This window comes from Gobio gobio (genome assembly GCF_949357685.1).
Source record: "Gobio gobio genome assembly, chromosome: 11".
Taxonomy (NCBI): domain Eukaryota; kingdom Metazoa; phylum Chordata; class Actinopteri; order Cypriniformes; family Gobionidae; genus Gobio; species Gobio gobio.
The window spans coordinates 15,410,569-15,436,886 of NC_137104.1; the positions used below are offsets into that span (position 1 = coordinate 15,410,569).

At 37.5% G+C, this 26,318-nt stretch overlaps 1 protein-coding gene across 9 annotated transcripts in view; it reads left to right on the forward strand.

The window, feature by feature from the left end:
* elmo1 (engulfment and cell motility 1 (ced-12 homolog, C. elegans)) overlaps positions 1-26,318 on the forward strand; it is a 129,858-nt gene that overhangs the window by 16,271 nt on the left and 87,269 nt on the right. The window contains exons 1-2 of one of the 9 annotated variants that reach the window (XM_079830277.1): positions 22,260-22,358; positions 22,439-22,528. The exons of 4 other annotated variants lie outside the window; for them this stretch is intronic. The gene's annotated coding sequence lies outside the window, so the exon portion shown is untranslated. Of the gene's footprint in view, positions 1-22,149; positions 22,529-26,318 lie in introns of those variants that run through there. 4 more of the 9 variants (XM_079830280.1, XM_079830275.1, XM_079830278.1 and 1 more) reach the window with 4 other exon arrangements.

The window sequence follows — 26,318 nt, forward strand, 5'->3', positions numbered from 1 at the left end:
TAAAATAGTCCATGTGACTACAGAGGTTCAACCTTAATTTTATGAAGCGACGAGAAGAATAATATTTTTTTTTTTTTTTTAAATAACAACTTTATTCAACAATTTCTTCTCTTCCGTGTCAGTCTCCGACGCTGTTCACGTTGTAAACACAGTGCAGCACTTCCGGGTGCTATGTGGACCTTCAGCATTATTTGTAATTTGAAGGTTGGAAATGTCCCCACCACTTTTTGAAATATCATTATCTCGCAGCAAGGATGTTTCCTCTTTTGAGCGTTGTTGAATGGTTTCATAAACACCTCTAATTGGCCATCGTGTTCACAAGCTCAACATATATGTCTATGATTGGCCATTGTGTTCACAAGTTCAACATGTCTCTGATTGGCCATTGTGTTCACAAGCTCAACATAAATGTCTGTGATTAGCTACAATGATCAACGCTTCAAAAGCATGTTGTAAATAGACGTCTTAGGCCGAGCACTTACACAGATACACATGGGAGCGTTTAAAAGCAGGCGTATCGGCGGATCCGTCTATCATTGGATATATTAGGGATTCGCTGAAAGACACCTGCTTTCAAACTTTCCAGTGTGTATCTGTGTAAGCGCATTGTAGCCAATCACATACATGTATGTTAAGCGTGTAAACACAATGGCCAATCAGATACATATATGTTGAGCATGTGAACACAATGGCCAATCAGATACACATGCTCAACATATATGTATCTGATTGGCCATTGTGTTCACATGCTCAACATATATGAACACAATGGCCAATCAGAGGTGTTTAAGAATCCGCTTAGCAGCACTCAAAATGCTAGAAGGACATGCTGGTGTGGTCACAATTTTAAAATTTCAGTACGACTTGGTACAGAAGTTGGTACTTTTGACAACACTAATGTAAATACTTATGCAGCTAACAGTATATTGTATTACAGTAGATGTAAGGATGCAATGATCACATTAAACCTAGTGTCAATAAATTAAACTTAATGTACTACTGAAATTGATTTCTGGACCTCTTCATTTTTTTTTGAGCATTTATTATTGTACATTTCTGATATAACCAGCATTTTCCCTCTCCCCCCGTACATACACACTCCTGTCCCACCCACTTTTTAAAACAAAGTTAGGCCACAGAATAAGCACATGTATCGAATTGAGTCAAATTAGTCTTGGACCTGCAGTCCGCCCATGCCTATTGATTCCTGGCCCGCAGCCATACCGCAAATGACAATGTAAATTCCACCCGTGAGTATTAAATTAGGTTTTTCCTTTTCTTTATCATGGACATTCTTGTTTGTCATTGTCCCAAAATCAAACAAAAAGGAAAAAAGGTAGCCATGCCCATGCCTATAATAGATCTACATCAATTGAAGGACCTCCTGAGTGACATAACCACCATGAAGAATTACAGCTCAAAGCAACCCAATGAATGGGTAGGGAAGGGCTGAGGCCCAGAGATGAAAGCATGTGTGGGCACACACACATAATGAAGGCTGGTATTGCGATGGGCGTTCCCAGTGAAGGCGGCTTGACTGAGGAGAAGATCCTGAAAATGGACAGTGGAAAGGACTGTGTTTGGTCTTGGTCTGTGATGATGGGGGGGGTGGTTGTTGAAAGACCAGATACAGCTGGGGTTAGTGAGGAGCAAGGGACAGCTGGCTTTGTGTGTGTTTATATATGTGTGTGTGTGTTAAGCACAGTGTCTCTTTGTTCCCCTCCCCATCCGCCTGGCACCAACCGGATCATTTAAGACCACAGACGTTCATTGGCACCTCAGGTTCAGGAACAGCCTGGCGACTCCACAGAACGGCTGCACGCTATGGGGAAGATGCTTTGAAGGTTAGAAGGCCCAGCAGACAATAATCTATGCCAGCACTCCCACAGCGTGCAGTGTTTCCATAGCACGCTATTATTGCCCAAATTACAGTGCTTGGGATAATTATGTATATATATTATAATGCTTGCTATGGAAGCTTAAACTTTACTGCCGCCGAATGATAGTCCTTCGGGTTTGAGATCTTCAGAAAATCCTGCCTGTCATGGCTCAGTGCAGGTTAAGGCATTACTTTTGACCCTGAAACACTTTGTTTGTGTAACTTGGAGAGTTTATTTTTATTGCTCTCCAGAATATTTTCCACCAATGGTGAGATATATTAGCGGAACATTTCTGTTAAATTGTCGGGTAAAGCCATGTAGTTTTGTGCTGGGGATTACAGAGCGAGTCTCGTTTCTCGAAAATACTTTCTGTACTTGTACTTAAATGGACCGTATATTTGAACCAGATCTTTGAAGTGGGGCGCGTAAAAATAGCATCAAATCAATCACAGAATGTTCCAGGCTCTTGCAGGTCTCAATTCAGGATAAATTAACCCATCAGGGATTGCGGTGACATGTTGCTCTATATTTTCAGTGCTTAAGAACTAGAATTGCTGGTCTAAAATGAGTAGAAACGTAACCCCTTACAGTGAGTTTAGTATGTAATTTGCTTTGTCATAGTGGCCTTGTTGGGTTTGCAGACTTATCCCTGCTAGATGTGCATGTGTGTTATTAGTGGGGCTTGCTAAGGCAAGAATCACTAGCTACTTTTCCACTGTTGTGCCTAGGGATGGAACGATTACCGGTTTCACGATAAACCATGGTAAAATGTACTGATTGTTATTAATATCGCTTAAAATGTAATTATCATTAAAACCGCGTTTGATTATCAAGATTTTGAAAACTTGCGCAAAATCCTGTCCAGTCAGCATCAGTCCGGTGCAGGCGTAGCGCACAATGTTGTTTTTTGAATGAGAAGAAATGGCAGAAGGCAGTGACAGCACCGAGAGCTTTTTCGGGCCAGATCTGAGGTGTGGTCATATTTTGGCTTTTACAAAAGTCCTGAGGGAAACGCTTAAAATCTGCAAACGCAAAGCAAGTGGAATTTGACCTCAATACAAAAACTACATCTGGGAAATAATAACGTGAAGCTTGAGCCAAAGGCGAATGAACAAGTTCAGACAAGACTAGGGTGACATTTAAGGGATAATAATCGTATATTCATTGTATTACACAGATTTTCTTTACCACATAAATAATTACGGGGCATATTGAATTGAGATTAATCTTTTAAATCTTACTTGTTTATAATCCATTTTGTACAGTGTAGCCTACATCACAATCGTCCAGACAAGATGATCACAAGTAGTTATAGTAATAATTATAGTAGTATTAATAGTAAAGTCTAGAGATGCACCGATTGATCGGCCAGGGATCGGAATTGGCCGATTTTCTGCATGATCGGCCCTGATCGGTGATCGGCCCTGATCGGTGATCGGCCGATCAGTCTCACATGTCTCAGATTTTGAGCCGATCCGGTGTCTACATGCGGCTGTGAGCACGAGCGCGGCCGCGACGTTGACGTCACAGCCACGCTCGCTCACCGGCATGCAAACATGTCGTTGCCATGGACAGTTTTTTACTGTGAGCGAAGAAGACACTAATTATGCCATTTGTAAAACTTGTAAGGTTAAAATAAACCGTGGGGGAACCACCAGGAAAGCGCACAACACGACCAACCTAATTAGACACTTAAAACTCCATCACCCCGTGGAACTGCCCAGTTTGAAGAAGGTAGTAAAGGTAAAACGGCTAAAGCTAGCCAGAGCTCAGAGCTCAGAGCCAGCCACAGGTCAGCAGCCTCTCCTATCTTTCCTTGTTATAATCAGCGAAATTACCAAAGCAATTACGAAGAAAACTATGGAATTCGAATGCCGCTGGACGACCAGCCAAATGCATAAACCGTCAATTCATGAGAATTTACTGTTTCATTTGAGAAAACTGTGAACACAGACACTCAAAGCTCTTCATGGCAACCCGTCAAAATAAAAGTTTGGTTTAAAAAAAATGAAATTGACAGAAATATATTAGGCTACTGTTGTAGCCTACAGTAGATTTAGCCATGTCTCTATGTAATAATAATAATAATAATACATCTCTACTAATAATAATAATTATGCCTAGTTGGTTTTTTTATTTTTCACTTGATCTTTTTTATAAACAATGTTTACTTTTAAACAGCATTTAAATGTTTATGTATTATTTACTTATAATGATTATCATCATAAATAATAAACTTCATACATTAATTTTTTTTTAATGGTTAAATAAATTATATATATATATATATATATATATATATATATATAAAAACATTTAGCTGTGGTACCGAAATTGGTACAGAGTACTGTAAAAGTTTTATGGTATTGGTACTAACTACTGGAATTTCGGTACCTTGACATCCCAGGCTGGCAACATTTATTACCCAATTACTAAACTATTATTTGGAGGAGTATTGTACACTTCAGGTTTGTTCATTCATAGGATCTTTTGACTTTTGTTAGACAAGTAAAAAAGAGAAAAATGTCAATTTATTATGTTTTGTTTCATAAAGCAACTGATTTTCAGTTATTTGTTATTTCTACTTCTTTCCAGGCACAAAACACTTATTTTTTGAGAGTTGTTCAAGTGAGAGAATATCCTGTTGTAATGTTTAATAATTTATTTTATAATTAAAACTAAATTTAGCTTTGAAGAAAAGTGGATTTTTGTTTGTATAGCCTATGCTGTCAATTATAGTTCTTAGAAAGAAAATCGGAATCGGCCAAAATCAATATCGGCCAATCTCCCTAACAAAAAAAAACGAAATCGGAATCGGCCAAGAAAATTGCAATCTGTGCATCTCTAGTAAAGTCCTCTGTTTTTGATTGTATTGAAAATTAAATCAGAGACGCAAGTAGCATTTGAATGAAACGAGAGAGTGCATCCGTTGTTATAATGAGTTGCTATTGACGATGGTCATTATAAGGAAGGAAATGCCACAGAATAGAATCTTCCTTAAAGTGCATAGAGCTGCTTGTTTTATTTTGTTGAAATGGTTTCAGTGTGTGCATCTGGTCTTTTTGATCTCATTTGAACAAAACCGTGATAATATTGATAATCGTGATAATTTGGGTCACTATAATCGCGATATGAAATTTTCCTACCATTTCATCCCGAGTTGGGCCAGAGCGTGCCGGGAGGGGCCAGTAGCCTTGGACCTCGAGCCGCAAGGTCAAAATCAAGTTGCGTTTTCACTGTCGGACCAGTAGCTCCACTGCGCTACCCTTAAACAGGGTACCCGCGGGATCTTAAAAAGTCTTAAATGTCTTTAAATTCAAAATCAACATTTTAAGGCCTTAAAAAGTCTTAAATTCCCTGAAGTATTGTTCTAGGTCTTAAATAATTTTAAACGGGTCTTAATTTTCCTACGTCCATGTAACGCTACCTCTTGCTCATTGAAATGCTCCCGCAGCGTTTTAGAGAGAGAGAGAGAGAGAGAGAGAGAGAGTGTGTGTGTGTGTGTGTGTGTGTGTTGTAGTTTTTTTTTTTTCGCTTGTGAGAGACCAACATACTTCTTATATTGCAGCCAATCAGCTTTCGTGTTATTGGCGCTAACGTTAGTCTCTTTCGGATTGTACCACAGACACATCAAACGGATTTTATTCTTCAGCTTCAGTTCTCCATTTCTTCCAGTTCACGTGATCGTGAAAGCGAAGGCGAATCTTTCTCACCTGCCATCTGGCGTAATGACCATATAAAAGTAGTATGATGGCACTAAAAAAAGAGTTTAAAAAGCGATGTTAACCGCGAATTCATTCGCTACTGACACGGACCGATGTCAGACTGGCCGCGGATTCTGTCTGCGTTTGCCGCCTGTCAGCGCTCGCGCGAGTGTACCGAATGTGTTCTATTTCTAGGCGCATTACTGTAGGTCTTAAAGTGAAAGCAACCCAATATAGCCTAGCCTAAACCCGCTCCTGTCTGTGTCGTTAATATTAATCAAACAACGGGGAAAAACAAACAGTAGCTTACCTAAACTTAAAGTACTGTTTGTATCATTATATTTAAGTTGTATTTATTTGTCCTATTGTCAAACAAGATTCTTGCATTTTGTTTGTTTTATTGCCATGTATGACTATTGCCGAAAATGACCACCACAAAATCAGTAATTTTGTTATGTATAAAAAATGTATACACACACACACACACACACACACACACACTCTACCGGTCAAAAGTTTGAGAACGGTAAGATTCTGCTCACCAAGACAAGACTGCATTTATTTGATCCAAAATACAGCAAAAACAGTATTATTGTGAATTATTATTTTTTTTTTTTACAATTTAAAATAACTATTTTATGTTTCAAAATATTTTAAAATGCAATTTATTTCTGTGATTCAAAGCTGAATTTTCAGCATCATTACTCCAGACTTAAGAGTCACGTAATCCTTCAGAAATAATTGTTTTACTTTCTATTTCAGATAAATGCTGTTCTTTAGAACTTTCTATCCATCAAAGAATCCTAAAAAATGTTTTTACACAACTGTGTTCAACACTGATAATAATCAAAAATGTGTGTTGATCATCAGATCCTCATATGAGAATGAGTGAAGGATCATGTGACACTGAAGACTGGAGTAATGATAAATTCAGCTTTGATCACAGGAATAAATTACACTTTACTATATATTCACATAGACAACAGTCACAACAGAACTGTCACAATATTACAGCTTTTTTGTATTTTTAATAACATAAATGCAGCCTTGGTGAGCAGAAGAGACTTCTGTAAAAACATTTAAAAATCTTACCGTTCTCAAACTTTTGACCGGTAGTGTTTGTATATTAATCCTGGTGAGATTGAGCTTTGAGGAAGTGCAAGTTTACGGTTCAATTTGAATAAATTAATTTGCTTTGCAAGTTATTTTGTGATTCTGCATTTCCTTTTGTACGTTTTTTTTTTTTTTTAAATGCGTGATATAGGTCTTAAATTTAATTAATAATGCTCTTGAAAAGGTCTTAAAAAGTCTTAAATTTGACTTGGTGAAACCTGCAGATACCCTGTTAAATCTGCCCTTAACACGCCTCCATAGAACAACGCCACTGTTTTACCAGCACTGGGAAGCTAGCGGACTGAACACTAGATCGGGAGTGCACATCAAACATGCTGAATCAAACTGTATATATCATTATTTCACATAGAAAGAGAACACACATACTTATTCAGTTGCGCCTGAGGATGTTTGAGCGATCTCTCCCGTCTCAGTCACTATACGGTTTTCCCTTCAGTCAGAACAAAAGAGGGAGCTCACAGACAGAAAACAGGAGTTATGAGTTATATGAGTTAACCAGAGCGTACATCATTTTTTTGGGAAAATAAGTGAGTGGTGTCATTCATACTAGATCACCGTATGCTGATGAATCAGACTGCAGATGTCAAGTATGCATACTTCCAGACCTCTCCAGCAGAGAGCCTGGGAACTCCCACATCATTAGCAAACTGGCGGATGTCATTAATCTTTACGTCGAGTGACTGATTGTTCACGTTATGATACTGTGTGAAATGCAGCTGCTGTTTATTTTCCTTGTTGTCTGTGACTCCTGCTGTTATCTGTGTCCTGAATTCACCTCTCGTCTGGCTCGGAGCAGAATAATCTAGAGCTGTTTAGTGATGCTTCATTCTCAGGTGTGGACTGCTGCATCAGACTAGTGGAAAAGCAGGAGTGCTTTGACAAAATATGGGCATAATGGAACGCAAACCCTTTCTATAAAGTTAAGGTAAGAGAAAATATGTACTGTGTTTTGTAGATTCTTTCCCGTATCCCAGCCTAATATGCAGAGACAACCATTGACGAACCAATGGGGAACCATTGATGGGTTGAGTTCACTATCAATTCATTGTTCTGCTTGTTTGAGCTTCCTGATCGGCCCTACACAGCAACATTGACTCAACCAATGCCGTTAGTTTGGGGGTACACTCTTTAAAAAAAAAGGTTCTATATGGCACCAAAAATGGTTCTTGGCTCGTAATCATAGGGGAACCTTTTTTAGTGCTATATAGCACCAATTTTGGTGTGGTTCTTCAGCGGTTCTTAAGAGATTCTTCACCGGTTCTTTGACTAAGGTGCTATACAGCACCTCTGAAGAACCACTGAAGCACCAAAATTGGTGCTATATTAAAAAAGGTTCCCCTATGATTACGAGCCAAGAACCATTTTTGGTGCCATATAGAACCTTTTTTTTTTTAGAGTGTAGGGCTATATATTTGTCTGTCTTATGGAAGACCGGAAGAATGTTCAGGAATTATTTTTAGGCTTCCCATGTTTATGGAAAACTTGTGAATTGTTATTGTAACTGAAATGGAATTAATTTAAAGTTTCTTTAAGATAATTCAAGGTTATATTTTCTTCCATGTTGTGATGTACATCTGAGTGAAACAGATTATTTTGGGAGCGGAAGATTTATTTTTGGTGTTTTTGCACTTTTTTGCGATAGGATAGGATAGAGTAGACAGGAAGCATTGTGAGAGAGAGGGGGGGGCAGGATTGGGAAATGTTTGTGAGCTGGGACTCAAGCTTAGGTCGTGCTACATGCCCACGATTCAATCGGCTCCTACCGTCCATCATGGAAATTCATTGGTGGAAAAAAAGTGGGGGACACTCTAATTTTTAACCCTGTTTAATAATGCTAATGGCACAAGAATTAGACAGTTTTTACACAAATTTTTCATTCAAGTTTCTGTTTGTTTTCAGGTGTTGTGATGTATTTTTATAAAAGTGAAGCAAGGTGTGTGTAGCTCTAGCATTGTGTTTGCTAGGTCCTTTTCATCGACACAGCCCCGCTCACACAGTCTTTACAATGTTCATGTTGAAACATGTCCAAATAATATAATCTTTTCTCCAGAATTTAATTTGGTTTTGTTGTCCTTAACTGTCACTTTGTGCACATACTCAAGATGATCAAAGAATCATGTGACTAAACTGTTTGAAATGTTTCACTCATTCCAAGAGAGCACGACGGCTGTTTATCTACTGCTGGCATGATGCATCATTTTCAGGTGTTTTTCTGTCAATTTTTATGAGTGGGATTTTGGAAAAGGGAATTTATGATCTCAACAGACGAGAATAGTCAGTTGACACGACCCACCTCGGCAGACACAAATAGAGCCTTGGTCGATCCATCCTCCCATTTATTTATATGCCAGGGGAAACAAGTTCTTCCACTTCCCTTTTCTTTTGTAAAACCGACTTGGAAACGAGTTTTTTGTTTTACTTCCACAATTGCGCAATCTGAGATCTTGTGTTCTGGATGCCAGTTCTGGGAACTGTCCAAATGCATTGCAGATGCTAAGATACTATTACTAATTCTGTTGCGATTTGAACAAAATAATCCTTAATCCTGAGGAACAAACTTTCATGTGTAACTTATCCCACACTGTTTATGCGATGGACATCAATGCTGCCTTAGATTTATAGGGGTGGGCTGCTGGGCTCTTTTGAATAGTTCCAGTGAAAAAAACACAGCAATTTTAATTTAAGTTTTCAAGTTGCTATGTGCATGTGGTTTCTAGGGTGTTACTATTTAATTGTTTATAGGTACCATGGAACTTTTGGCAATTGTAATTTTTGTATTAATATAATTATTTAATGTAATATCATATAATAATATTGTTTAAAAGTTTGAGGTCGCTTATAAGTCATAGGTCTTTTATGCTCACCAAGGCTGCATTTATTTGTCCAAAATACAGTAAAAATAGATATTTTGTAAAATATTATTACAATTTAAAATAACTATTTTGTATTTTAATATATTTTAAAATACAATGTATTCCTGTGATGACACAGCTGAATTTTCAGCATCTCCAGTCTTCAGTGTCACATGATCCTTCAGAAATCATTCTAATATGCTGATTTTCTGCTCAACATATAACATAACACGTAACGTCATGATTGTACCATGGTACATGTTGGTATTTAGTTTTTGTTAGATAAAGATGTGAAGCATTGTTAAACAAGCTCTCCTTTACTCTGATTATCTAATGCTTGTTTTTCATTGAAAAGCATGTTTCATAACCCACGTGTTTGTGTAATTCAGTACTTTATATATATATATATATATATATATATATATATATATATATATATATATACGCTCACTATTTCTGAAAGAACAGTTTATGAACAATGCCGCCCACTCCATCCCACTCTATGGTAAGTGGTCCTGAGGGCAGCGCATCGCCTGCGTTTAACATTCATCAGTGGTTGTAACAGTTAGACTCTGCTGCTGCTAAATAAAGGTTTTGTGCTTATCACTGGAGAGTCCCACACCTCTTCCATCTCCTCGGCCTGAGGCCATCTTCATGTGAGAGACCATACAAATGAACACGGTTCCCATGGTTTCCCAAACAGAGTCTATCCATCAGCGCTGGTGTCAAACGGTCAGAGACCACCATTGTGTGATGCTTACAACAGCCAGAGGTCAGCGGCACATTTTCAGCATGGATTCACCCATGGGCTCTTCCTCTTTCTGAGAAGAGAACTCATTCATGAGACATGTTCATTGATTGTATTCCATTAGCTCATCCCCATTAAGCTTTAAGTTTTAATTTCCTTTTATTTAATTATAGTTATCGTATTATTTATATAGATTAATATTGCAAAAAATAAGACATTTACAATAAGTATGTGACAAGATTAGAATTCATTTAGTGGTACTAACTTTTTACAGATTTATAGGAGACCTGAATTTTTAGGGATTTATCAAAACAAACAGGCCCAATATTGTGGTTAAAATACAAACACATTTTTTTATTGATTTAATTATTTGTTGACATCAAGATAAGTTTAGGAAAATGTATTGGGGTTGTTTATTACATACTAATATTATTTATGCTAGATATAAATTAATAATAATTAGTATAATTAACTCTTTCCCCACCATTGACACGATTTTCCATCATTTATGACACAACAGTTTGCCGCCATTGACAAGTGTGTCCAGCAAACCACGTTTTACTGTTATGTGGTAGGGGGCGCTGAGTCTGCCGGAAGGGCTGCTGCTTTTGCATAGTTTATGCTTGCTGTCTAATAATTATTTGAAACTTGGCAAACTGGTTAGTAAGATGAAAAGATAAATAATTTAATAATCAATTAAAAAGTAATTTATACCTGTTTGATATTACTCTGTAGCCACATTGAACCAGCGGTTTGGGTGGATGGATGATTCAGCTGCAGGCGCCATTTTCTGGACAGACGCGAGAATTTATTTGGTGTGCGGCTCTCACAGTGCATTATGGGTATTCTCTAGCTGATGAGTGTACACCGGTTGTACACTCGTTTTTGCGGTGCATAGTGGGATTGAATGAGTGCACTCGATAATGTCCACTATGGTTTCCGACGTCGCTACAAATGGCTGTCCCCTCAAATATTGGCCTATTTAAGGGTATAGGGGGCGATTTCGGACACAGCCCAGAAGGAGTGGATATAAATTGTTGAACCTATGAAGAGTACACGACTGTGCAAACTTTAGATGTGTTGCATACAGAGTCATTTGAATTATGCTCGTTTATCACGCCTCTTGTGCAGTAGAAGATACAGAGCAGACTCCCCAGACTAATTTTCAATCTTAAATTGAGCTTGGTCTGGTGATAGCCAGACAACCACAGATAATTTTTCATAGCATTTTAAAATTGTCACTTTTTGAGGGTGAGAAAAAACATGCAGTTTTTGTGTCCCTTTAAATGCAAATGAGCTGGTGGTCCCGGCCCCTCTTTCTAGAAGAGGGCGGAGCTTCAAGAGCTTGTGTTAGCAGCTACGATTACCTTACGCGGACACGCACTGAAAATATTCAGCCTTTTATGTTCAAACCGGAGTTGGACAATGATGGAGAGACAACATGTAGAATGCAACAGGACGTTTCGGAAGTTAGTTGATGTGCTCGTTTAGTGGTTAGTTGATTAATTTTATGTTGCTGATGTGGAGTTAACTATCTTCAAGTCATCGATTAGCATATTCTGTCATGATAATCTATAAATCGCTAGTGTGGGAACTGTTGTAAAATTCCTTCAGAGCCAGAGAATATATGCTGCATGAAGATAGAACAGATATAGTTTAGTTTAATTACGGTTATAACTCATGTTGTCATCTTGGTTTTATGACTTGCTATTACAATTGTGTTACGTACTGTATTGCAATAAATGTGAAAAAACGGATGCGACAGCTTGAGTAGACTTCCAAATATGCTCTACTTCAACAACTCTTCCTCTTCTCTAAAGCAGCCCAACATGGCCTCACCCCCTTTGTTGTGTATTCCCCGGGGCAGGGTTTATGTCAATATTAGGGTTTGTGATGTCACCAACCTGGGAAGAAGCTTTGTACCTACCAGCTGTTTGTTGTAGTCCTTAAAAACCAATTTCTGTAAAACACAAATATCTCCCTTTACATTTGTGCGTCGTAACTTTGCAGAAGTTGTTTATGCTCAAACAGCATTACACACTAACTAAAGTAAAAAAGTGAATAAAAAAATAATAATTATGAAACTTATCCACATTGAAGTGTTGATTAAAAAAGAATGAATGTAGCTAAAATCAAATGTTTTTTTGTTGTTGTAAAGACACTTTTTTTATATATTGACTGTTTACATATTCATACAGCAAAATATTTTGGAAGCCATGACATTTTTGTGAATATGATCAAAAATGCTGCCGTTGGCTGGCAACTAAAAAATTTAATGCTAGCGGGGAAAGAGTCAAAAGTACAAAGGGCATAATTATTAAACAAAGTTGTACAATTTTGCTATATAGCTAGCTAGTATATATTGCAGGATACTGTTGTCACTCTGTTCCCTCAGGTGCATACATGAACCAGTTTCCAAACATTATTTTTGCAAGAGGCATCGAAAACTGGCTTTGGTGTTTGTGCTCTTTGCTTCAGTTCACTTGCAGTGAAATTTACAGCCATCAGTATGAGATCCAAGTTGTGTTGGAGGCTGAATTAGTAACTGATGTTGCAATCCTGATACAGAGCATCTCTTCAGTCATCACTGACTGCTGGATGCCTCTAAAACCTCTCTTAATCTCTCTGCTATGTCTGTTAGCCATCTATCAGATCCAAGAGCTGCACTGGCCAGGATCTTGTGGGGATGTTTGGGGAAATTGCTTGAATTTCTTTCATCCCATCCTATCATTACTAATTAGTTTTAATTTATCCCGAGAAACCAGTGTAATGAGGTGAGGGTTGATTTAAATGTTCCAGTTCACTTTGTGGGATGTGGTGTAGGGGGTGGGAGCTGGTCAACATGGAGATTTTTTTTGTGTTTGTGTGCATTGGCATGTGTGCACAAAGTGACTTACCAGAAGTGGTTCATGTTAGTGCACTAAGGCAATTCTTGCAGAAACTGTTGACCACAAAATAATCAACTTCCTACAGTTTATTTGACTAATAATTATAGTTTGTCTAGTTGCTCATTGACCTTTTATTTTACTTTTTATTTTTTTACATTTTGGTTCAGTTTAAAATGGTAGTGTATCTGTTTTAAAATCTATCAGCTGATTATTGTAATTCTATGGAGATTCTAAAGGGACATGGTGAAGGAGAAAAAATTGAGATGGAGGAAAAAATATTGCATTCTCTCGCACATGTTTTGCGTTCCCTTACAAAAATGTTCTCTGGGGAACACAAAGGCTTAGAAACTAATGCAAAGTTTCTTGGGGAAATGCAAAGGTTTTGCAAGCGAACGGAAAGTTTCTCTGAGATACGAAAAGGTTCTGCAAGTGAACGCAAAGTTTCTCTGAGATACGCAAAGGTTTTGCAAGCGAACGGAAAGTTTCTCTGAGATACGCAAAGGTTCTGCAAGTGAACGCAAGGTTTCTCGGGGGAACACAAAGGTTCTGCAAGTGAACGCAAAGTTTCTCGGGGGAACACAAAGGTTCTGCAAGTGAACGCAAAGGTAAGTTTCTCAGGGGAACGCAAAGGTTTAGAAGCGAACGCAAAGTTTCTCGTGGGAACGCAAATATTTTGCGAGCGAACGCAACATTTCTCGTGGGAACACAAAGGTTTAGAAGCAAACGCAAAGTTTCTCGGGGGAAAGGAAAGGATTTGCGAGCGCACACAGCATTTCTCAGGGGAACACAAAGGTTCAGAAGCAAACGCAAAGTTTCTCGGGGAGACGCAAATCATTTGCGAGACAACGCAAAAGTAATGACTTATTATTTTTCCTCCTATCTCATATTTTTTCCACCATTTCCCTTTAGGGGCAAAGGGTTTTGCGAGCAAACATAGCGTTTCTCGGGGGAACGCAAAGGTTTAGATGCGAACGCAAAGTTTCTCTCTGTGGAACGCAAAGTTTCTCTGGGGAACTCAAAGGTTTTAAAAGCGAATGCTAAGTTTCTCTGGGGAATGCAAAGGTTTTGCTAGTGAACGCAAAGTTTCTCCAGGGAATGCAAAGGTTTTGCAAGTGAGCGCAAAGTTTTTCTGGGGAACGCTAAGGTTTTGCTAGTGAACGCAAAGTTTCTCCAGGGAATGCAAAGGTTTTGCAAGTGAGCGCAAAGTTTCTCCAGGGAACGCAAAGGTTTTGAAATTGAATGTTAAGTTTCTCAGGGGAATGCAAAGGTTTTGAAAGTAAACGGCAAGTTTCTCCGGGGAATGCAAAGGTTTTGTGAGCGAACGCAAAGTTTCTCCTGGGGAACACCATGGTTTTGCAAGCGAACGCAAAGTTTCTCAGGGGAATGCAAAAGTTTAAAAGCAAACGTAAAGTTTCTCGGGGGAACGCAAAACGTTTTGAGAGCGAGTGCAAAGTTTCTCTGGGAAACGGAAAAGGTTCTGAGAGCCAATGCAAAGTTTCTTGGGTGAACGCAAAAGGTTTTGCGAGCGAATGCAAAGTTTCTCAGGGGAACGCAAAGGTTTTGCGAGGGAAGGGGAACGCAAACGTTTGTGCAAGCAAACGCAAACTTTCTCGGGGGAATGCAAAACATTTGCGAGAGAACGCAAAAGCATTGACTTATTATCCCCCTACCCCCCCACCCCCTAACCATAACCCTACCCCCCCCCCCCCCCCCATCTCATATTTTTTCCACCATCATTTCCCTTTAGGGGCAAAGGGTTTTGCGAGCAAACATAGCGTTTCTCGGGCGAACGCAAAGTTTCTCTCTGTGGAACGCAAAGATTCTCTGGGGAACTCAAAGGTTTTAAAAGTGAATGCTAAGTTTCTCTGGGGAACGCAAAAGTTTTGCTAGTGAACGCAAAATTTCGCCAGGGAATGCAAAGGTTTTGCAAGTGAGCGCAAAGTTTCTCTGGGGAACGCAAAGGTTTTGCAAGCGAACGCAAAGTTTCTCCAGGGAACGCAAAGGTTTTGAAATTGAATGTTAAGTTTCTCAGGGGAATGCAAAGGTTTTGCAAGTAAACGGCAAGTTTCTCTGGGGAATGCAAAGGTTTTGTGAGCGAACGAAAAGTTTCTCAGGGGAACGCAAAAGTTTAAAAGCAAACTTGAAGTTTCTTGGGGGAGAAACAAAAGGTTTTGCGAGCGAACGCAAAGTTTCTCGGGGGAACGCAAAGGTTTTGCGAGGGAAGGGGGAACGCAAACGTTTGTGCAAGCAAACGCAAACTTTCTCGGGGGAATGCAAAACATTTGCGAGAGAACGCAAAAGCATTCACTTATTACCCCCCCCCATCTCATATATTTTCCACCTCCATGTCCCTTTAGGGGCTCTGTGGAATTCTGCTTTTTTGTTGGTTTTGTTGCCTTCTAGTTTTTTGAAGCCATAATAATTAATGCATTTTTTGCAGTGTAATTGGGTTGCGAGAAAGGCGTTTCTATTTGCAGGTAGCTTTCTGGGTGTTTTACCTTTTCTCAGTGAAGGAACGTGGTAACAGCGTCTCATGTATTTTGGCTGTCGTGGGTCTGACCTGTTTAGAGAGTTTCCTGGGTTGAAGAGTCTGTGAGCAGGTCACACAGCCAGTGACTGAATCATGCTCTCACCACCTCCATCTCTTGTCTTGTGTCCGCAAAACCTTTTGTAGAGGTAAGGACTTTTTTTTTAGATGCTCTAGTATAGTCTTAGACCTAAAAAAGCCACTTCGTTTGACAATAAATGTCACTGTGACCAAACTCTCAGCTTATGCTGCATTAAATTTAGACAGTCATTCAGTCATTCTCTCAGTGTTAACTTTAGTTAAAAGTAATCTTTCCTGGAATATTACAGTTGGGAAATAGCATTTAATCCTATTCACAGAATAATCTCTTAGTGAGCTATTTGATTTCGCATTGTTATTGGAATGGAAATGTAAAGGAGTAAAGAAAAGCTACAAATTGATTTTCATGGTTTAAAAAGAGGGAAAAGGCATTAATGCATATATCTTATATAATCTTGCAGCAGTGTACATCTGTTACTGTCCTCTTTTAAAGCTCTATTTTACTGTGTAGATTAAAGATGATTACAATTATTGCGGTAGTGCTTGGATGGGCGGCTGGGATCTTTTCCCATCTGCACTGGTGCTTTTAACTCTTTCCCCGCCAGCGTTGCCAGCTCCCCGCAGCGTTGCCAGCCTGTCAGCATTTTTTATAATTTTCACTGAATTTTCATGGCCCCCAGAATATTTTGTTATATGAACATGCAGTATATCAATAGAAAGAACAGAGCCTCTGCTTTAAAACCAAAAAACAAACAAACCCCGTTTTATTCTAGCTTCATGTTCTTTCTTTTTTTATCAACATTTGAATGTGGGTAAGTTTCATAAAAAAAGCTAAGTTTTGAGCAAAAACCTAAGAAAATCATGCTTATGTCAAAGACTACATCCAGATCGGATTTGGAACAATGATCAAAACATAGATGGAGTAGATTGAGTCCATCAACACCCCTAAAGCTTGTACAGTCCTATATCTCGTCCTCGCTTGACGTTTCATTTGTTAACGTTAGGCAGTTTTGATTTATATGCTTTTTATTGTCGGTGATTGAGTTTTTACATATGCATCTGCCTACGCATGTTATCACTCTTTCTGCTGCTTTTTCGCCTGTGTTTTGATCCAGAGCTTGTGTTTCAGAAGATGTTATAGCGCCCCCTACTGTATAACAGTGAAAACACGTAAAGCTGAAAATTTTCGTCAATGGCAGGGAAAAGGGTCGTAAAATAAAGAACAGAAATTTCCATCAACGTCGGGGAAAGAGTGAATTTGAATCTGGTCGGTGTATATGAAATGATCTTTGAATGCTTCATTGATTTAATTGAAAAATATTTTGCTATGTGAAACTCAGAAATACATGCACAACATACACTCACTTAAAGGATTATTAGGAACACCTGTTCAATTTCTCATTAATGCAATTATCTAATCAACCAATCACATGGCAGTTACTTCAATGCATTTAGGGGTGTGGTCCTGGTCAAGACAATTTCCTGAACTCCAAACTGAATGTCAGAATGGGAAAGAAAGGTGATTTAAGCAATTTTGAGCGTGGCATGGTTGTTGGTACCAGACGGGCCGGTCTGAGTATTTCACAATCTGCTCAGTTACTGGGATTTTCACGCACAACCATTTTTAGGGTTTAGAAAGAATGGTGTGAAAAGGGAAAAACATCCCGTATGTGGCAGTCCTGTGGTCGAAAAAGAGGCTACAATTTGCACAAGCTCACCAAAATTGGACCGTTGAAGACTGGAAAAATGTTGCCTGTTCTGATGAGTCTCGATTTCTGTTGAGACATTCAGATGGTAGAGTCAGAATTTGGCTCGAGAACATGGATCCATCATGCCTTGTTACCACTGTGCAGGCTGGTGGTGGTGGTGTAATGGTGTGGGGGATGTTTTCTTGGCACACCTTAGGTCCCTTAGTGCCAATTGGGCATCGTTTAAATGCCACGTCCTACCTGAGCATTGTTTCTGACCATGTCCATCCCTTTATGACCACCATGTACCCATCCTCTGATGGCTACTTCCAGCAGGATAATGCACCATGTCACAAAGCTCGAATCATTTCAAATTGGTTTCTTGAACATGACAATGAGTTCACTGTACTAAAATGGCCCCCACAGTCACCAGGTCTCAACCCAATAGAGCATCTTTGGGATGTGGTGGAACGGGAGCTTCCCACATGTGCATGGGGCATCCCACAAATCTCCATCCACTGCAAGATGCTATCCTATCAATATGGGCCAACATTTCTAAAGAATGCTTTCAGCACCTTGTTGAATCAATGCCACGTAGAATTAAGGCAGTTCTGAAGGCGAAAGGGGGTCAAACACCGTATTAGTATGGTGTTCCTAATAATCCTTTAGGTGAGTGTACGTTTTTATATTTGATTGTGTGCAAAAATGGTTTAAATACATTTTTACAGAACAAAGTGATTTAAAAGCAAGTTTGGAAGCAGCAAAACAGATTAAATTACCAAAGTGAGATGAGCCCGAATAAATCCAGACCAAGTGTTTCCATGTGCAAAGGTGGTTGGCAGCTCTGCTCACGAGTACCACCAGCCTGTGTCTGCTTTTGGCAAACTATCTCCCAGGGCTGGATTGGGTGACTTAATCAGGTTTGTCAGAGGCAGTACAGCGTGTAGGGGGTCTCTTTGCTCCTGGGGAGGGGTTTAGGTACCAAACACACGGAAGGGCTAATTGGAATACAGCACATCATGCATCTCCAAGGAGACAGCTGGCTCCTCGACCACCAAGACGGGAATATTCCTTCTAGGTCAATTGAGTTTGTTTCTCTGTTCTGAGACTTTAGATTTAAGGTGAGATGAGGAGTTTGTGTGCTTGTTTTTCATGGCTGAATATATGGACTAGTGGACTATTTTTATAGTGCTTTTATTCACAACATTTTGGAGCTTGACAGTAGTTGGTCTTAATATGCTTTTGTTGCAAAAGAGCAGCATGAACATTCCTGCAAAATCTTTTCTCCTTCTGTGTTCCACAGAAGAAAGTCATACAGGTTTTACAATAGAAGGGTGTGTAAATAATGCCTGAAGTTTAATCTTTAAAGTGTATTATTCTTTAAATTAGACCAAAAACTAAATATTCGGTTTCGGCCTAATGGTTGTGGAGAGCCGAAGTCAATGACAGAAATGGTGGCGTTTATTCCGCGGAGTTTCTCCATCGGGGCAGTTTTACTCTGTCTATGTCTACTTTGTGCACGTATCTTGGATAAGCTACAAGAGGTAAACATGTCGGCTGTGTGGACACTAGGGCTGCATCCGTAATCGCATACTTCCCTTCCAGGGCTTGACATTAACACCCGCCAAATGCGGGTGGATTTCAGCAGTCACTCCTACTAGCCACTTTGCAGGTTGAATTCTGAATGTAATGTATACATTTTTCAATTTGTAGTCTTTTAAAAAGACACCTGAAATAAAAAAACTAAGCTGTGCTTACTCACTCTCTCATCTCTCTGACAGCGAGTTGATAAACAAACCCGCCTCCACTCACTCACTAGTCTCGTTTGTCTCTATTGTTGGTGTTACAAGGCTTGAAATTCAACGTGGGATCATTTTACTCATTTTTACTTTTACTTCACTACATTCCAAAGCATAATATCATACATTTTACTGCATTACATTTCATAAATAAATTTTTTACCTTTTAACACTTTCTTACTTAAAAATTTCTTGAGTAAAAGTAAGAAAGTACACAATTTTTAATGTCATTAAGTATTAAATGATATTCAATATAAAACGTAGTGCAGTAAAAAGTACAATATTATGCTTTGGAATGTTGTGAAGTAAAAGTTTGATAAAAACACTCTGATAAAGTACAGACACTTGAAAAATTTACTGAAGCAGAGTAAAAATATTTCACTACTGTCCGCCTCTGGTCACATGAAAATATGGCAAATGTAGTACATCCTGATTACATTCATTGTCAAACATTAATACTATATAAAACACTTTTGAAGGGTTGTGAAGTACCTACCAAAGAGGGTATGTGAGGGCTGGGTTGACAATATCATTTCTCGTTTTTAACTGATCTTCATTTTGGTGAACCAAGATCTTTTAGTCTAAATTGTTTTCTGTCGATGCTTGAACAACTTCTCTAACGTAACTTGTACCGCGCTTGCCACCCAATAATCACAATATGATGTGTATTTTTGTTACTTTTGATATGAAACAAAGTCTAAGCTTTTCAAGTTCTGTAAATATTTTTTTAATTTTGGTGTGAAAGATCGCTGTAGTGCCTCAGTTCAAGCAGCAGCACGGTCGCACGTAAACTGCTCCATCTCTTCAGCTTTACTTCTAGTTAAAGCATGAAATAAACATGAATGAACATCAGAAGGTAGTTTGAAAGATATAATACAACTTATCATGTCTCATGTAATTGCTCAATCAGTGTTTCAACAATGGAAAGTTGTCAATAAAACCGCCGGTAAAGAAATGTCCCGTAACATTTACCTCAGGAAAGCCATTCAATGTCCATAATTTGTTAGTTCGCTAGAAACAATGTCTTGCCAAATATATGCAATATATTACATATTGATTTATTTAATGTTTCAATAAATCTCACAAACACAAATTTTATTTATATTTTAACAACAAATTGGAGTAGAAACAATTATATTTATATCATTTAAAATGTTGATATAATAACTTGCATGCAAATTTAAATGCTTGTATACAACTTGCTTTCGGCTGAATGAAACTTTAATTTCCGTTTTGGTGGATCATGACACTTTTTTTAATAGAGAACATCTGGACATCTGAACATTGTATTGAAAGTGGAGCTGCCATTCATTTATCACAGTAAATGTCCCAAAGGGACACTTTAATTTTAGATGTGCTCATTTTTCTGGAAAAATGTGTGGCTCTCTTTCTTTCTCCTCATTTGTCTCTCTTTCTCTCTAGCTGGTCTCAAAGACCTTGACCAATTTTACCAGTCAGTCTAAACAGCGATGGTTTGATGTACCCGACCACGCATGAATCTAGGCCAGACCCAACATTTTTCATTGACCAGCTCTCCACTGATCTCTATTCATAGCTCAAGGGAACCCAGAGCCACCTCAACAGCTGTGAGAGCAGGGCCGGTCGGCCCCTAGGAGCCCACAATGGGTGGAACTGACATATGCTCCTTCTCATTCACTGACATGAGCCAATTTAGCCATCATCCTCCTGAACCTTTAATGGGTAATGAGATGTTAGCAGCAGTTCTTGAGCTGCCACCCAGCTGCTGCTATTACATCAGAAACAACAGAGGATGCTTCTTGATATATTGTGAGGATGAGCAGATATGGGAAATGAGAGTGCCTGGCCCATGCTGTAATAAGCTGCTCTTGGGCTGGTTTCCTTTTTTAATCTTTTAAAATGTGCCATTGGGACAATTAGCACACTGATCATTAGAGCTATTTATGTGTTGCACCAGGCATCAATTTCCGGGAATGTCATTCTGCCCATCTAGTCATAATCTGAGCATGTTATTTTTCCGCTTGATGGGTTGTTTTTCAATTTTTGTTACCATGGCACTATGAGTCAGTGTCAGTGTCAACTTTGTTTATGTGGGCCGCACGTGTATTGCAGGGGACGCGTGAGTTCTTTTGAAAAATCAAAGGCATTATTTAAAAATACATTTTAAACAGAAATGGACTGCTTTCATATCACATTATTTAGCCTATACTCATCGAGATGCAGAAGTGTTTATTAAATGTCTAGCTGAGTGGGATTTTTTTTTTAAATATATTTTTTTATATTTCTTATATTTTTTTTATATTCTATTTGATATTTTTTATTATTTTTATATATATTTATATTATACTAATTTATTTGATATTTTATTATTATTTTTAAAAATATTTTTGTTTAATTTTAATTTTATATTTATTTATTTTTTGTTAATTATTTTTAGGACCAGATTTCCACTTATTCTCATTACTCTAATGCAAAAAATAAGGGGAAAAAATATAACTGAATTAGTAAACAGCATTTATAAATCGTGGTTTTATTCAGTATTTAAAAAAAGGAGTTTCATTCTGATTTAAATGGGGAAAAAAGTTGGTTCAGGATGATTTTCATTACTGTATTAAAGGAATTTGTTACAAATTCTTTATAACAGTAACGAGAATTATGAATGAAATGCTGTCCCATGAAAGTCATGGTAATGTACAACAAAAATCACAATAGTCCTAAAATAGGTTTCATTATCTTTACATAAAGTATAATTTCTTTCATTTCCTTTTACAGACATGCATATGTATCTTTAAAACTACTTCCTATCACCCAATGACCACAGCTTTATTTTCACAGATTATTTGTCTTCTAAATACATGCACCAAATCATCGCTTTATCTCAAGCAATCAGTGCGTCTCCATATATCCTGTTATTGTTCTCCACTCTCAGATAAGCCGAGCAAGGAGCCCGTAGGTCTGTTTCCTCCTCACGTCTTCAGTTGTGTTGCGTCTTTGAAATTTGCCGCCTTTTCGTGTAACCGTGGCCCAGCAGTTTCCTCTTCTCGTGATGAACGCCTACTTCCTCCGTCTCTTTCACCTCTTTTTCTTTATCTCTCTGTCTTTCTCGCTGGTTAAGACAAGGTTTGTGTAAAGTTGTGTGATAAATACGGGCATAGTCTTGATTTTGAAGCTCTTTTGTTTGATGATGCTTCTCGGTGCAGAGGCAGCATACTGTACTGCTGAAGAATAATCGGCTTAAAGAGCTGGAAACATTGACTTGTTCGACCAGCTGCTGTTGCGGTGGTTTCCGGGTAAGTTTCTTTATGCTTTTGGATGAGTCCGGGCCGCTCAGGGTGTGGCTTTGGCCGCTGGGGTCAGCTCTGCGACCCCTAATATATCACTGCAGGTCAATCTGTAAACCCGGCTGCGTTATTCTTTTTGAAAATCTAAATTCATTGTTGAAACGTTTTGCTTGCTTCATTGAGGTGTCTCTATCCAGCCGGTAGGCAAGGCAATTGGCTGGCATAGACACTTAGAATGTGCTTTTAAATGATGTGTAATTAAGATTTGAAGATGTTTTTGACCTGTTGAGTGACATTATCCACACTGTACTGCGCTGTGCATACAAAATGCATTCATATTTTTTAGTACATACTTATTTTTTTGTGGGTGGATGTTTGTATTAACATTTGTACAATTTCACTATAGAGTCATTTGTACTAGAAACAAAATGTAGTTTCCTTGTAGGTACTAGTGAGGAGCTGGAGATGTGGAAACTGTTGCTTAGCTGTGACAGGATATCCTGATTACTGCATGAGATTTAGAGGGCTTGTTTTTGACACTAGGCGTCTGCTGAGGCTCAGATTGAAAGAAACGAGCACAGAATCTCTTGACTGTCTACATTCAAACTAAATATTTCTAAAAAAGAAATATTTCTCTATATTTCTCTTTTTAACAGATCATTGTTAGTATTAAGTAGAGGAAACGGTTAGTTGATTGTAACTTGTTACTTGTTCTTGGCTGAGGTTCATCTCTCATTGTTTCCCAAACAGAGATTATGGTTAGGAAAATGTACCATGGTACCACCATATTGTTTTAGACATTTTGGCCAGGATTATGGTAATCATTCAGAACCATGGTATCAAAGTATACCATGTAATACCCTCACTGTAGTATTTTTGAAATATTGTTAAAAAAAAATAAAAAAAATTGCCCAAATGGCCACCAACATGTTTGTGCACTTCAAACTTTACTTGTCTCAATCTATGAACATTTTTTATCTATTATTATTATTATTATTATTATTATTATTATTATTATTATTATTAATTATTATTATTATTATTATTATTATTATTATTATTATTATTATTATCATTATTATTATCATCATTATTAATACTACTAGGCTACTACTAATAATAATATAATTTGAAACATTTTAAATAAAAATTCATAATTATTTTACTATTATTAATTATATGAATTAATTGAATTAATTATTCAATTAGTTAATTAATTAGTTAATTTAATTAATGACTTATAAATTATTAATTAATTTGTTAATTAATTAATTTAATTAATTATGCACCCCCCCCAATGCTGCAAGGACCCTCTTGAAATTTCTCAGTTTATTATTATTGTTGTTTGTTTATTAATATATTAAAATTCATTAAAATATATTTATTATTATTATTATTATTATTATTAGGATACAAATGATTCATTCACCATCATTATTATTATTATTACTATTATTATTATGAGTAGTAGTATGAATATTAATAGCGTGCTTGTTTTCATCTATTAATAATAATTATTATCATTTTTAATAAAATACTACTAAAAATACAATTGAAAAAAGTAGTTTATTGTTATTATTATTATTATTAATAATAATAATAATAATAATAATAATAATAATAATAATAATAATAATAATGAATAAATAATTAATTCATTAGGGGCTGTGCACCAATTGTGCGAGGACCCTCTTAGAATTGCTCCGTTTGTTTATGTTTATGATGATTATTATTATTATTAGGATAAAAATGATTAATTAATTAATTCATCATTATTTTAATTATAATGAGTAGTAGTATTAATGTGTTTTGTTTTTATCTATTAATAAGTATTATAATTTTTAATAATATACTACTTAAAATACAATTAAAAAAGTTATTATTATTATTATTATTATTATTATTTGTATTATTATTATTATTTGTATTATTATTATTATTATTATTAATGGTGCGGGGACCCTCTTTCAATGCCGAGGGACTATGGATGAAAATTAGCCAGTGTTGGCTAAATCTGGCGCATTTTTTACATATTTTATGTATTATTAATGTGTATTGTCCCTAATTTAAGAATAAAAATGAAATGAATTGCTAAATTTATTATTTATTACTATTATTTATATAGTTAAAATTAAATATTGATCTATTATTATTATAAATATTAATAATAAATAAATAAAGAAATAAAGAAATAAAGAAATAAAGAAATAAAGAAATAAAGAAATAAAGAAATAAAGAAATGCATACACAAATCAATTCTTTATTTTATCTTATTTTGTGTCTGGATGGTCAGATCTGAGTAGTTTTGGTCTTTCAGGATTTGACCCGTGAGTAACACAAAGTGTGCAGTGTTGTCTGAAGCTGTGTCTGAATACACTCATTTTTACTCACACTTTCCTCATGTGAATGGTGTGACATTCATTATGAATAGTGAATGAGTCAGTGGTTTTGCACAATACATGCATGAATGTGTAAAATGCCTGTTGCGTATGTTCGTCATACTCTTGTGAGTTCAGCGCTGAGCCGAGGTGTCATGTTAGATGTGAGCAGATTCCAAGTCTCCGATTTTTCCCATCCTCTCCTTCCACACTGACAGCTCCACTCAGTTGATGTATAAGACTGTCTCTTGGCATCATGCTGATATTTACATAATTACTATAGCAACTAATAGAAATGCACCAGATATCGTATGCGTCTCAAAACGGTTTAGTCTCAAAGGTTTGCAGCGACATGGCACAGGTCAGACCTGCAGGGTAGAAATGAGAGCCGGCTGGCTCAGTGGAAGAGAGAGAACGTGAGTAGCAATAACTCAGTAGCTGTCTTGCGTGTCTTTGTTTCTCAGCACAGATAAAGCTTGCCGCTCCTCTGTAGCCCCTGACCGTGTGGGCCCTCTGGGCTCTGGGGCCCTTTGTAGAGGTGTCAGATGAATCGCTGGAAGGCTCTTTTGAAATCTATACAGGACGTAGGCAATCCAGGGAAGCGAAACCTGGTGAAAGTGTGAACTTCTGAGCATTCTTTCACTTTCTTCTCACAACTGACGGACTGCAGCTGTTCAGATCGGTAGTGTTGTTCTCTCTGCAGGAGTGTAGTCTTAACATTTAAACAGCACTGGGCTCGTCACACCGACAACCACATGCTTGTTTTCTTGTGGGTCGTATACAGTGCAGTTAGATCTTTGCATCATTTCCTAATAATACTAATGAAACATCATGTTGGCTTGGTTTGTAAATACGCTTCAGAGTGGCCTGCTATTACTGCAGTTATTGTTATTGCTATAATTTGTTCAAGGCCCTGGTTGTAAGATGCGTTTTTGTCGATCTGAACACAAGTGGACGACACTAAATACAGATGTAAACAGGGTTTAAAATGTTTTGCGCCTGTCCACTTTCAACCATTTCCAGAGGTGGTTCATGCCCCAAAACATGGTATTGCCATGATGTGTCCAAAGAATCATTGTATTTGCTATGGCTCATGTTCAAAAATATATTTTAATGGTACATGTCATAAAAAATAGGACTCACATATACAGATGGCAGTACCGTCATGTCAACTCAACCAGAGGTACCCGGCTAAAAAATGTATTTAGATTTTTTTTCATAAGAAATATATAAATTAAAAGAGTCAAACGCATTTGAAGTGTAGACGCCCATGGGTCAAACAGCCACAGAAGACCACCTGCTCTCCGACTACTGACCTAATGCGTAAACAAATGGTATTGCCATGGTATGTGTCCAAAAACATGGTATTCCAAACACATCCAAAATCATGGTACTGTCATTATCGTGATATGTGATAATGT